This window comes from Podarcis liolepis, assembly GCF_965112155.1.
Source record: "Podarcis liolepis genome assembly, chromosome: 17".
NCBI classification, from domain to species: domain Eukaryota; kingdom Metazoa; phylum Chordata; class Lepidosauria; order Squamata; family Lacertidae; genus Podarcis; species Podarcis liolepis.
In genome coordinates, this window is record NC_139571.1 from 35,351,224 (window position 1) to 35,364,023 (window position 12,800).

The window sequence follows — 12,800 nt, forward strand, 5'->3', positions numbered from 1 at the left end:
GAGACTCCAACACTTTGGCCACCTCATGAGAAGAGAAGACTCCCTGGAAAAGACCCTGATGCTGGGAAAGATGGAGGGCACAAGGAGAAGGGGACGACAGAGGACGAGATGGTGGGACAGTGTTCTCGAAGCTACCAGCATGAGTTTGACCAAACTGCGGGAGGCAGTGGAAGACAGGAGTGCCTGGCGTGCTCTGGTCCATGGGGTCACAAAGAGTCGGTCACGACTAAACGACTAAACAACAACAATGTGCAAAAACATGTGCTCTCTGTCTCGCTTTCTCACTCTGAGCTACAACCTCTCCCATGTTGTGAGGCTAGAAAAGACTCCCTTGGCTTCTGAAAAGCTGCCACCAATCAGACTGGGAATCTAACCTGTATTCGTTTAGGACTACAGCTCCCATTATCCCTAATCATTGACCATGTTGGCTGCAGAAGATGGGGGGGGGGTGTAGTTTGCCACATGTGGCCTATGGCAACTTCATACCTTCTTGAATATAAGTGGACCTGGCTTGAGGTTAGTTTATGTGGCCTCGTGTCACAGGACTTGGCTCCTACCAACAACTTGAAGCTCATAGTTCCTCCAGGCCTCTCCATTTTAATCTTCACTAAATGTTCTCAGCCCAAAAGATACCAATGTGCATATCTCCAACTCCTTTTGCTAGCGCAAAATGTCCCTTGCACCACCCTTTTACGTTTTGGCTGGGCAGGTACCCAGATCCTTTGCCATTTTGCAAAGGGACACCACCTGGCCACAATTCAGTCTTGCCAAATGTTAAAGGTAATGCATGCCTAATGAACCGAGATACTTTAAATAATCCATCGCTACGTGATTTAATGCTCTGGTGAACAGATCACTTTTATCTTGATAACCTAATCAAAGCAGTACTTTTTAAATAAAAAAACCAAACAAAAAACCAGGCATTGTGTATTGAGAAAGTTGGGAGTGTCACAGAAAATGAGAGCAGAAGGAAAGGAGATGTGGGTGGAGTCAGGAATTTGCCAGCATGGACTCATTGTAATCGTCATGGCATTTTTTAGAGGAACTGTGAAACTTTTAGATGAACTGTAAAACTTTCCGCTCTGAGCTGGCTTTCAGTGGCCAAGGTTAAGTAACTTGGGTGGTCATTTTCATTTGACTGGTGCGTGTGTTTTAACTCTTCCCTCTTTATAGGTGGGGTAGGCAGTTCTGCAATGGTTCCATATGTTGCACACCACTCTGATCTCTGAGCAGTGGGAGATGCCAGGAGCTTAATCCAGGGCTCGTATCTCCTTTGGAATAAGGCACAGTGGAACCTGGTGTTTGTACGATATATGGTTTATTTGCACATATATACAACCTGGTGCTGTGGGTTAAACCACAGAGCCTAGGACTTGCTGATCAGAAGGTCGGCAGTTCGAATCCCCGTGACGGGTTGAGCTCCCGTTGCTCGGTCCCTGCTCCTGCCAACCTAGCAGTTCAAAAGCACAAAGTGCAAGTAGATAAATAGGTACTGCTCCAGCGGGAAGGTAAACGGCATTTCCATGCGCTGCTCTGGTTCGCCAGAAGCGGCTTAGTCATGCTGGCCACATGACCCGAAAGCTGTACACTGGCTCCCTTGGCCAATAACGCGAGATGAGCGCCGCAACCCCTGAGTCGTCCACGACTGGACCTAATGGTCGGGGGTCCCTTTACCTTTATGTTACAACCTGAGCCTACAATTATTATTATTATTATTATTATTATTATTTATTTGTACCCCACCCATCTGGCTGGGTTTCCCCAGCCACTCTGGGCAGCTTCCACAAAGACCAAAAATACACTAAGATGTCACACATTAAAAACTTCCCGGAACTGCCTTAAGATGTCTTCTGAATGTCAGGTAGTTGTTTATCTCTTTGACATCTGATGGGAGGGCGTTCCACAGGGTGGGCGCCACTACTGAGAAGGCCTTCTGCCTGGTTCCCTGTAGCTTTGCTTCTCGCAATGAGGGAACCGCCAGAAGGCCCTCGGCGCTGGACCTCAGCGTCCGGGCAGAACGATGGGGGTGGAGACGCTCCTTCAGGTATACTGGGCCGTTTAGGTTTTTAAAGGTCAACACCAACACTTTGGAGGGGTTCACAGCATTAACACCTCAAGAGGAACTTATTTATTCCATACCCACAGCCTTGGATTCCAGAAGAAATCAGGCATGGCTCTCTCTCTCAGCTGCCCAGCCTGATTCATCCTGCTTCTGGTTTCCAGCTCACAAAACTAAACTCTCTTAGTCTTTCCAACGAACAGACAGACTGTGTCCAGCTAACAAACTGTGCCCATTTGTAGCACCCTGCTTGTGGTTAACGCTTAGCTGGAATGAAATATTCAACGCAGCAACAGAGAAATTAAAAAAATAATTTATTTGTCAGACAAATAAATAAGAGGCACAGTGGTATATGGTTACCAAGCTCTGGCCTGGCCTCCTGCCATTATGGCCAGCACTTATATTTCCTTAATCCAGCCCCCTTTGCTCCTCCTATGGCTGCCTCTGTCCCATCAGCCTGGTTGAAATTCCTATTGGCTGATTGGTATAACCAATCACAAAAATACACTCATATCCTACTGTCCTTATATGGAACACAAAGAGCTATATATTGTTACATCTATAAATGACAAATAAGTATTAATATATCTTACATGCGTCTCAACAAGGAATCTTAATTACCAGCTCACCTCTTACCCCCCTTGCCCTATTGCCTTCTAAAACAAATGGTTAATAATTTTAAATTTTTATCTTGAACAGATGTCAGAGACCTCGGGTTCATATTCTCATGCATCATCAATGAAATATCTCCTTTTGGAGGTCTTTAAACAAAGGTCTGACAGCCATTTGTCATAAGTGCTCGATTGGCGTCTTCTTGTCTGACAGGGGGCTGGGCTGGCTGACTTAATTTCAGGATAAATCTAGCATTTCTTAAATCCTTTGCATAATTACATTTAAGCCAGCATATTTCATACATTATCATAGATAGCTTTTTAGAAGGATAAACTTCCTAAAAGTAACAAGGAAGGAACAGTTTACAGCCTCAAAATAAAATAGGAAAAAAAACCTTTTCCCCTGTTTACACTTCCCCCCCTTCTCCAGCCGGTTTGTTTTCCATGTGCTCTTGGCCTTTTGACCTTAGGCTCAAGTTTAAGGCACACGGTTTTATTTTACTGTTTACCAAACTCTTAATTATGTAGGGTCTGTGTAACCTTGGTCTTCAGCCTGTAATTCCAGCTTTTACAACTTTGAGAAACTTGTCTCCTGCTACTGCTATAAATCAGGGAGGCCCTTGTTCAGGAGAGCAGGAAGATAAACAACTGCCAAAGTACTTAGCCAGCTGGTTTCTGCATGGCATGAAACTTTTGAAAGTCTAAGCCCATTTACCTGATCAAGATATAAGCCAATATATGCCTTGATTAAAAATGCAGTCTATATTCAGATGCCACAATCCCCCCTTTCAAGCTCAAGGACCTTGCTACCAAGCGTCCTTGATAGCTTGATCTTCCTGAGTTAAAACTCTATATAGTGCCATGATATGAGGTAGAGTTTCATTTGAAACCATCTTGCTAATTGTACTCCTAAAACATGAGATGATACATGGCATCATACATAAAACCATCACTACTGTCAAGAAAAACAAGCAAGACAATAGTATCCCTTTGAGTCCTGTGACATTGGGTAACCATCCCATATCCCATCCTTCCCATGTTTGTACTGGGACATGTGCCATATTCTCCATCCTTGTGGCCAACACACGGATTGCCTCACCATTATCAGAAATGTTAAAGCAACAGGCATTCCCTGTCAAGTTCAAGACTCCACACAGGCCTCCCTGCCTGGCAAGTACATAATCCATTCCCATTTTCAGCTGCAAAATGGGGCTCTACTTTCATCCAACTGTTGTGCAATAAGTCTCAAACTCTGGGCCGTTGCATTGGTTACAAGTTCCACTACTGCTTGCAATCGAATTATTCTGTTTAGATTATAAATAGGATCCCGTGCCCCTTGTATGAGCTCACCAGGATTCCAGGAGGCAGGATCATAATAGGCTATAATGCGCTCTGGTGGCCAATCATCAGTATCGCTCCAACTTTGGGTACTTCCTCCTGCTATATGAGAAATATACTAGTGGGCAAAATCCACATTGGTGGTAATACCCATCCCAGGAAACAAGTCCCACTCCATTTGGAAGGGAGTTTCTTGTATGCCCATTCTCCACATATCCACCACAACCATCGGGTCTGAGGGTTTTGGTATGTGGAGTGCATAAGGCGAAATATCACAAGAGGTATAGAGTTCACAGTGCAGTATGTTAGATTGCCTTTCTTCTGTCACAGTTATGTTCCATACCACTTTCCATGCGTGAATAAAAGGAAGTGCACAGGGCAAGGTATTCCGAGTTCGATAGGTAGTATCGTGTGCCCAGGTATTCTTAATATTATCCCAAGTATAGTGACAATGAGAAGAGCCTATCATGGTAGAATCAGCTGCATCTGATGATTTATGTACACAGAATTCCCCTTGTACAGGTATAACTCGTAATGGTTTAGTTGAGTTCCATCCGGGGAAATTCTGTACTTCTGTTTGGTGTGGCATTTCGCTTACCATACCAATGGCATTTAATGGTATTGGTAATAGTGATAGCATAAATATTAGTCCCAATATAATTCCCCCAGTGACAGGAATGGGGAACCACCAAGACCAAAACATATATCCCAAGGATCCCCAATGTGTAATATCTCTGATAATTGTTCCACAAGGGGGCAGTCAATCAATTGTATAAGAGAATCTTCCCTTTCACAGCCGCTGGTTCAGACGCTCCTCAAGCTTCAGGCGTGCGCAGGTCAGCCAGCTTCCAGGTTTGTGGCTGCAGCAGGCCGGTCGTCTAATGTTGCCCGTGACCTAGCCCGTTCCCCGTAGGGCTAGATACAGGGGTTTTTGGAGAGAGTCAGTTTTAAAGGATTAGAGGGGTCACCTTTGCACGTCCAACTGCCTTCGGACTTCTTCAAACGGGAGTGATGAATCCAGGGGGTCACCTCAGCTACCTTCACTGCTGTTGGAGTAGAGAGCAAGACGGTGTAAGGTCCACGCCACTTAGGTGCAAGTGGATCACGTTTCCACTCTTTCACCTATATGCTATGCCAGCCTGGAGCTGATGAATCGGCTTGGCAATGCTGCACGGCGTGCGCTCGAGGGCCCACCTGTTAAGATAAAAAACAAAACAAAACAAACAAACACGGGAGAGAGACAAAAACACGGGAGAGAGATTGCACTTGTCCCTGTGTCACATGTTCTCCTATTTGTTTGAGGTCAGTTGGAATATCCTGAACAAAGGAGGGCGGCCTCCCATACAGGAGCTCAAAAGGTGACAACTTAAGTCTTTTTGTGGGTGTGCACCGAACACGAAACAGTGTTATGGGTAACACGTCTACCCTCCTGAGACTTTAGACATATTAGTGGGCTTCTGGCATGCCCTGCAGATACCTTGCACAAGCGTCTGGCGATAGGTGGTAAGCCTGGCCAGGTGAATTGCATTGTTTGGATCCCAATTAGGATCTTCCAAGGGAAAGTTTTCCTGGAGATGACGGTCAATATTATAAATATTTCCCACTCTGGCCTGCTCACGCAAATATATCTGTGCCTTTTCAATTATGTCTCTCCTTTCCTCAGTGGTGAAGAGAGTATTCAGGAGCTGGCGACAATCTGTCCAAGTAGGACTATGAGTATTTACTATTGAGGTCACCAAGTCCATCATAGCCTGAGGTTTTTCTGTGAAAGATGGGGTGTTTTCCAATTCATCAGATCCGTAGTTGTGAATGGAATGTACTGGAGGGGCTACTACGTGACCTTTTTCTTCGCTTTGCTCTAGGGACCTCAAATCATAGGGGATGGTATTTGTCCCAAGGCGTTCTTTTAGCAGCTTTATACGCCCGGCTGTATTGCTTGCTGACCGATTAAGGTCTCCCTGTAACTTCTGTAATAATTCTCTAGGACTTGGATGTACAGGGGTTTGGGGTAGGCAATCAGTTGTTCCACTAAAGGAGACTGTAGATGGAGTTCTACTGGGACTCACAGGTGGAATAACCACTTCTGCTTGGGCTTCATTATAGGACTCCAATGCCTCCTGAAGATATTTATCATAATCTATCAAGGAATCAAGTTCTGTGACTCCAGCCCCATTATTCATTCCACTTTCTTGCCTTGGGGTTACAACTGGTGGAGGGTTTGAATTTATTTGGCAAGATTCCTTTCCTAGCTTTGGCCTTTACAGCCAATAATTTGCATCGTTGGACTTTGCATTCCCTTATCCATGGAGGATTTTTATTTAATGTGCTCAGCCAAGAATCTATATATGAAAATTGTTCTGGGCACCCTCCAGTTTCTTTGGCGATGTTAGACCAAAGTTTGCTTACTAAATTTATATCAAAGGTTCCTTGAGATGGCCATCCAATATTTTGTTTTGGCCATTCTAGTTCACATAACGTTCTCAAGCGTTCTGGCGTCATTTTGACTCCATATGCCCCTGAGAAGGCTTTCTTAAAATTATTTAACATACATTCAAAAGGTGTATTTCCCCCCTTTGAACCCCCAACTCCCATTGTATGGCCCTGTGAAGTATCCACTCAGTCACTCACACACATACCTTACTGGTAAACGAAGTAGTACTCACTCCACACTTAGGTCAGCTACACATTGTACTTTCTCACACATGCAATGCGCCAGATACTTCACCACACACTACCTCCCATTCTTCCCTTTTCCCTACACCAGATCACCATCTGATGTACCCAGCCACCTAGCGTACTCAGTTCCCCTTTACTGAGACGCAGAAGTTTGATCAGGACTTCTCTTCCTCCCAATTAATTGGAGGGCCAAAACCCCTTAGTGCACTTACCCTTAGCTGGTTCCCTGTTTATTTCTCTGGTCCCCCCCGGTCCGTCGCCGTCAGTGGGCAGGGTATCAGACAGACGAGACTGCTGCGTTCCCCTGGAAAAATTTTTCCAGTGCGCGCTGGGTAGGCACAGTTGTCCTCTCTCTTGTACCCCGCTCAGTGAGGCGAAGGGGCTGCGTTCCAGCAGACCACTTATCCGAGTCACGGCACCATAAAATGTAGCACCCTGCTTGTGGTTAACGCTTAGCTGGAATGAAATATTCAACGCAGCAACAGAGAAATTAAAAAAATAATTTATTTGTCAGACAAATAAATAAGAGGCACAGTGGTATATGGTTACCAAGCTCTGGCCTGGCCTCCTGCCATTATGGCCAGCACTTATATTTCCTTAATCCAGCCCCCTTTGCTCCTCCTATGGCTGCCTCTGTCCCATCAGCCTGGTTGAAATTCCTATTGGCTGATTGGTATAACCAATCACAAAAATACACTCATATCCTACTGTCCTTATATGGAACACAAAGAGCTATATATTGTTACATCTATAAATGACAAATAAGTATTAATATATCTTACATGCGTCTCAACAAGGAATCTTAATTACCAGCTCACCTCTTACCCCCCTTGCCCTATTGCCTTCTAAAACAAATGGTTAATAATTTTAAATTTTTATCTTGAACAGATGTCAGAGACCTCGGGTTCATATTCTCATGCATCATCAATGAAATATCTCCTTTTGGAGGTCTTTAAACAAAGGTCTGACAGCCATTTGTCATAAGTGCTCGATTGGCGTCTTCTTGTCTGACAGGGGGCTGGGCTGGCTGACTTAATTTCAGGATAAATCTAGCATTTCTTAAATCCTTTGCATAATTACATTTAAGCCAGCATATTTCATACATTATCATAGATAGCTTTTTAGAAGGATAAACTTCCTAAAAGTAACAAGGAAGGAACAGTTTACAGCCTCAAAATAAAATAGGAAAAAAAACCTTTTCCCCTGTTTACACTTCCCCCCCTTCTCCAGCCGGTTTGTTTTCCATGTGCTCTTGGCCTTTTGACCTTAGGCTCAAGTTTAAGGCACACGGTTTTATTTTACTGTTTACCAAACTCTTAATTATGTAGGGTCTGTGTAACCTTGGTCTTCAGCCTGTAATTCCAGCTTTTACAACTTTGAGAAACTTGTCTCCTGCTACTGCTATAAATCAGGGAGGCCCTTGTTCAGGAGAGCAGGAAGATAAACAACTGCCAAAGTACTTAGCCAGCTGGTTTCTGCATGGCATGAAACTTTTGAAAGTCTAAGCCCATTTACCTGATCAAGATATAAGCCAATATATGCCTTGATTAAAAATGCAGTCTATATTCAGATGCCACACATTTACCTTCTGGCACAGAACCACTTCCTTTGTTACCTTAAAGATCCATGCTTATTGGGCTATTACCACGCTGGCCTGTCTATTCGAGCAATTGAATCCAAGCTGCATCCTGGAATTAGAAGGGCGGCATACAGTCTACCCCCTCTTAACGCATAACACTTCCTCTCCACAAAAGAACAAGGCATCTGTCCCCAGATGTACAAACAAACAGTGGAATATAGCTTCCCTGTAGAAAAATAATCAAGGCATTAGAACACACGCCCTCAAAAAGTCATAACACATCCATGGGCTGGAGCCTTGGGTGAGAGCAAGAAAAGGATGTGCCAAACTTTCAGGGTGATGCACACATAAAGGGATAACCCTCCACTGCTCATACAGGGTTTGTGTTTCCTTTTGGGAATGAGGCACAGCAGAGGCTATAGTGTCTATGATATACAGTGGTGCCTTGGTTGTCAAATGCTTTGGGTCTCAAACTCAGAAAACCCGGAAGTGTTCCAGTTTTCAAACGTTTTTCGGAAGCTGAACATCCAATGCGGCTGTCGGCTATTGTTTCCGGGGCACCTGCACCAAGCAGAGAAGCTGCGCCTTGGTTTTCGAACATTTCGGAAGTCAAATGGACTTCTGGAACTGACTAAGTTTGGCGCTTTTGTTTTTGCTATTTATTTTGCGTTTTTGTTTTTTTGAGGCTTTTTTGATTAATTTGTTTTTGTGACTGTGTGTAACCCAGTTCAGCTACTGATTGATTGATTGATTGATTGTGTGACTGTCGAAATGGATAAAAGTCCCCCATCCAAACAATGACTATCATCAGTGTAGGTAAGAAAAAAAATTTTTTAATTTTTTATCATCTACAATACTGTCTTATTTATTTTATAGTGCAGTACATTGATTATTGCTTTCATTTTATGGATCGATAGTCACGTTAGATAGTAAAATTCATGTTAAATTGCTGTTTTAGGGGTTGTTTTTAAAAGTCTGGAACGGATTAATTCGTTTTGCATTACTTTTTATGGGAAAGCGCACCTTGGTTTTGGAACGCTTTGGTTTTGGAGCGGCCTTCCGGAATGGATTAAGTTTGAGAACCAAGGTACCACTGTATGGTTTATTTGGACATATATACAATCAAAGCCTACGATGGAGGGGTTTCACAACATCAACACCCCGAAAGAGTATTGTTTCTCGCATAGCCACAGCCTTTGATGTAAGCAGAGACCTGGGACAGTCTCTTTATCTACTTGTTTCTAGGTCACATCACAGCAAAACTCAACTCCATACTTCAAACTAAGAGTTGAAGTACGGGCCCCACTTATTTCCATCTAGCACAGATTCCCCTTTCCTTTGTTCTCGTAATACTCAGGTGATCACCTCAACAGGAAGCTAACCTGGCTTGATTAGCTTTTCACCCTTGCTGTATCCAGGGATTAGAGGTGTGCAGCACCTACAAACTCATAGCAACACATTTTTATTGCGTATAGCAGTGTTTCCCAAACTTGGGCCTCCAGCTGTTTTTGAACTACAGTTCCCATCATTCCTGGCCACGGATCCGCCTAGCTAGGGATGCTGGGTCTTGTAGTCCAAAAGCAGCAGGAGAGACAAGTCTGGGAAACACTGGCTTATAGTCTAATAATGATTTATTGAAACTGTTGGGAGGGATTTTCAGCAGATCTGGAGGGTCAAAGGTTTCCCACACCTGATTTTGCCCAATAACTTCTGCATTCATATGCAGCTGTTCTCCAGGATTTGAAACTGGTCTACCTGGAAAGGCACGGGGTTCAATGCGCTAAGCGTATGCTCTGCCACACTTTATGTGCACATGTGCTTTGCCACCAAGATAGGCTTCCTCCCTGGTCTTTCTCAGATGGAATAGTATTGTCCAATGCACGTTCAGGGATAATATACTGTTACAAGATGGATCCCAATTTTTCTTCTCTCTTCTCCTTCCCGGAACACCTTGCAAAAAACTTCCCTGCCACTCCAAACCAGTGCCGGGTTTACATATAAGTCAAACCAGCTATAGCTCAGGGCCCCACTCTCTTGGGGCCCCCAAAAAAACTTTAAAGAAGAAAACCCTGGATGTACATTTCCAAAATATAACATAAAAAACAAATAAAATAAAACCTACATACAGCAACAGTGTTTTGTGTTGTATAGACTCCTATAAAATAAGTCATGGGCCCCGCCTGCTCCCTAAAATATCACTGGTTTGCTCATTTCTATATATAGGGTGCCTACCATTCTGCATGGACTGGTTGCATGGCAACATGCACAAATGGCTTTAGATACCTCTTAGGTCAATAAATTACCATATAGCATATATTTCCACACAAGAAACAGCGACAATTTGTTGTTGACAAAGGACAGCTGGACATCTAAAGGGCCCCATTACCTTTAGTAGCTTAGGGCCTCATCAAACCTAAATCCAGCCCTGCCCCAAACACGGACCCCATCAGCTTGGCACCATCTTTCTCCCCAGGCCAAAGGATTCCTCTCAGATGGCCCGTGAATTTCGGGGGGGGGGGGGAGGTTAGCAAGAGACTAACAGGGCTGCCCTCTCTGGAATTGCAAGATGTTGTATTTCAGGCTGTGATGTGACCATTGGCCAGTAGGTGACGCTGTTGGGTCAAATTGCATTGCAACAGCTTTAAGTACAGGAGAGGAACACCCTTCACAGATTAGCGAGAGAATTTCCAAAGAAATGTGGGGAGCTGACCCCCATGTACCCCAAAAGGAACCATAGCTGTCAACCTTCCCTTTTTTTGCGGGAAATTCCCTTATTCCAGTGCCGTTTCCCGCTGCTATCCCAGATTCTTAGATATCCCATGGACTGATTCCTTATTTTCAAATCTGAAAGTTGACAGCTATGAAATGAACATGCCTGCCTTGGGTGCTGGAAAAATGTCTTTGTCGGATATCTGGCAGAATATTTCCACCTGAAGCAGGTGCGCCAACTCTAGGGGATGGAGGAGTCTTCAGTCCCCTCAATATTAGACTGCAGGGTCTGGCGCCAGGGTTTAAATGAAATGAAATGAAAAATAAGATTGCGGGTTTGACTTGTGGCTGGGTGAACTGAGGAGTCTTTGCCCCCCAATAAAATATTTGAGGTGGTTGGAGGGGCCCCCAAGTATTGCCATTAAAATGGTGTGCGTGCACCGCGTCCTGTGATTGAATGTGTGGGGCGGGACTTACACCACACCCCCCATATTTTATTCAAGTTGGCACCCCTGGGCATGCCTGAGGTCCTTTGCACATGCTCAGGAGCATTATCTCACTGATTTTTCATGACTACTCTTCATCTATCCCTTGATCACTCCTTTTCTCGCACTGAAAAAAACTTGCCTCCCAGTGGCGTAGCGTGGGGGGTGCAGGGGGGGCCGGCCGCACCGGGCGCAACATCTGGGGGTTAGGGTTAGGGGGCGCAAATCCACGGGTTAGGGGGCGCAAATTTCTTGCCTTGCCCCGGGTGCTGACAACCCACGCTACGCCACTGTTGCCTCCTTGCCTGAGGAAACTGGAGAGGATAAATATATTCATTCCTCTTACAGGAGCGGAACAAAAACACTGCCTAATATATAGGATAGCAAACATCATTCGGTGACGACGGGGAGGCACTCTGCACATGCCCCAAGGCACTTCTGTATTGCTCCGGCTTGCAGAGGGGCAGTGGGGTAGCGTGGGGGGTGCAGGGGGGGGCCGGCCGCACCTGGCGCAACATTTGGGGGGGGCGCGCTCACACTCGCAGCTCTCTGCCCCTACCTGGCTCACTCACTCTCTCTCACTGCAGTGCTGGCTGTGCGAATCCGAGCCGAGCCGCTGGGTCGCCGCCCACTGTGGAGGGGGGGTGCCAGGCGTGCGGTGCGGGTTAGGGGGGCGCAAATCCACGGGTTAGGGGGCGCAAATTACTTGCCTTGCCCCGGGTGCTGACAACCCATGCTACGCCACTGCAGAGGGGAACAGAACTTTCCTCAAGCGGATTTAAAAGCTCAAGGAGATCTCCACTGGCTCAGGAGAAAGTCTTAACACCCTTTTTTGCCACAGCTGGCAACCGGGATGCCTCTGGAAAGGTTGCAAACAAGCCACAAAGGCAACAGCCGGCCCCTGTTGCTTGCCCTCTACCCTCTGACACTGAAATAGATGCTGTTCCTGAACATGGAGGCTCTATTTAGCTGTCGTTTATTTAGCTACTTACCTATTTAAAGCACAGATACGCTGCCTTCCCGAGGCAACAAACATAAAAAAGACATAAAAGCCTAGGACCCAGGTACTTACGGGACCGCCTCTCCTGGTATGCCCCACGGAGGACCTTAAGGTCCACAAATGACAACATTTTGGAGGTCCCAGGTCGCAAGGTGGTTAGACTGGTCTCAACCAGGGCCAGGGCCTTTTCAGTACTGGCCCCGACTTGGTGGAACGCTCTGTCACAAGAGACTCCCTTGGAAAAGACCCTGATGTTGGGAAAGAGAAGGGGACGACACAGTGGTGTAGCGTGGGGGTGCAGGGGGGGGCCAGCCGCACCGGGCGCAACATCTGGGGGTTAGGG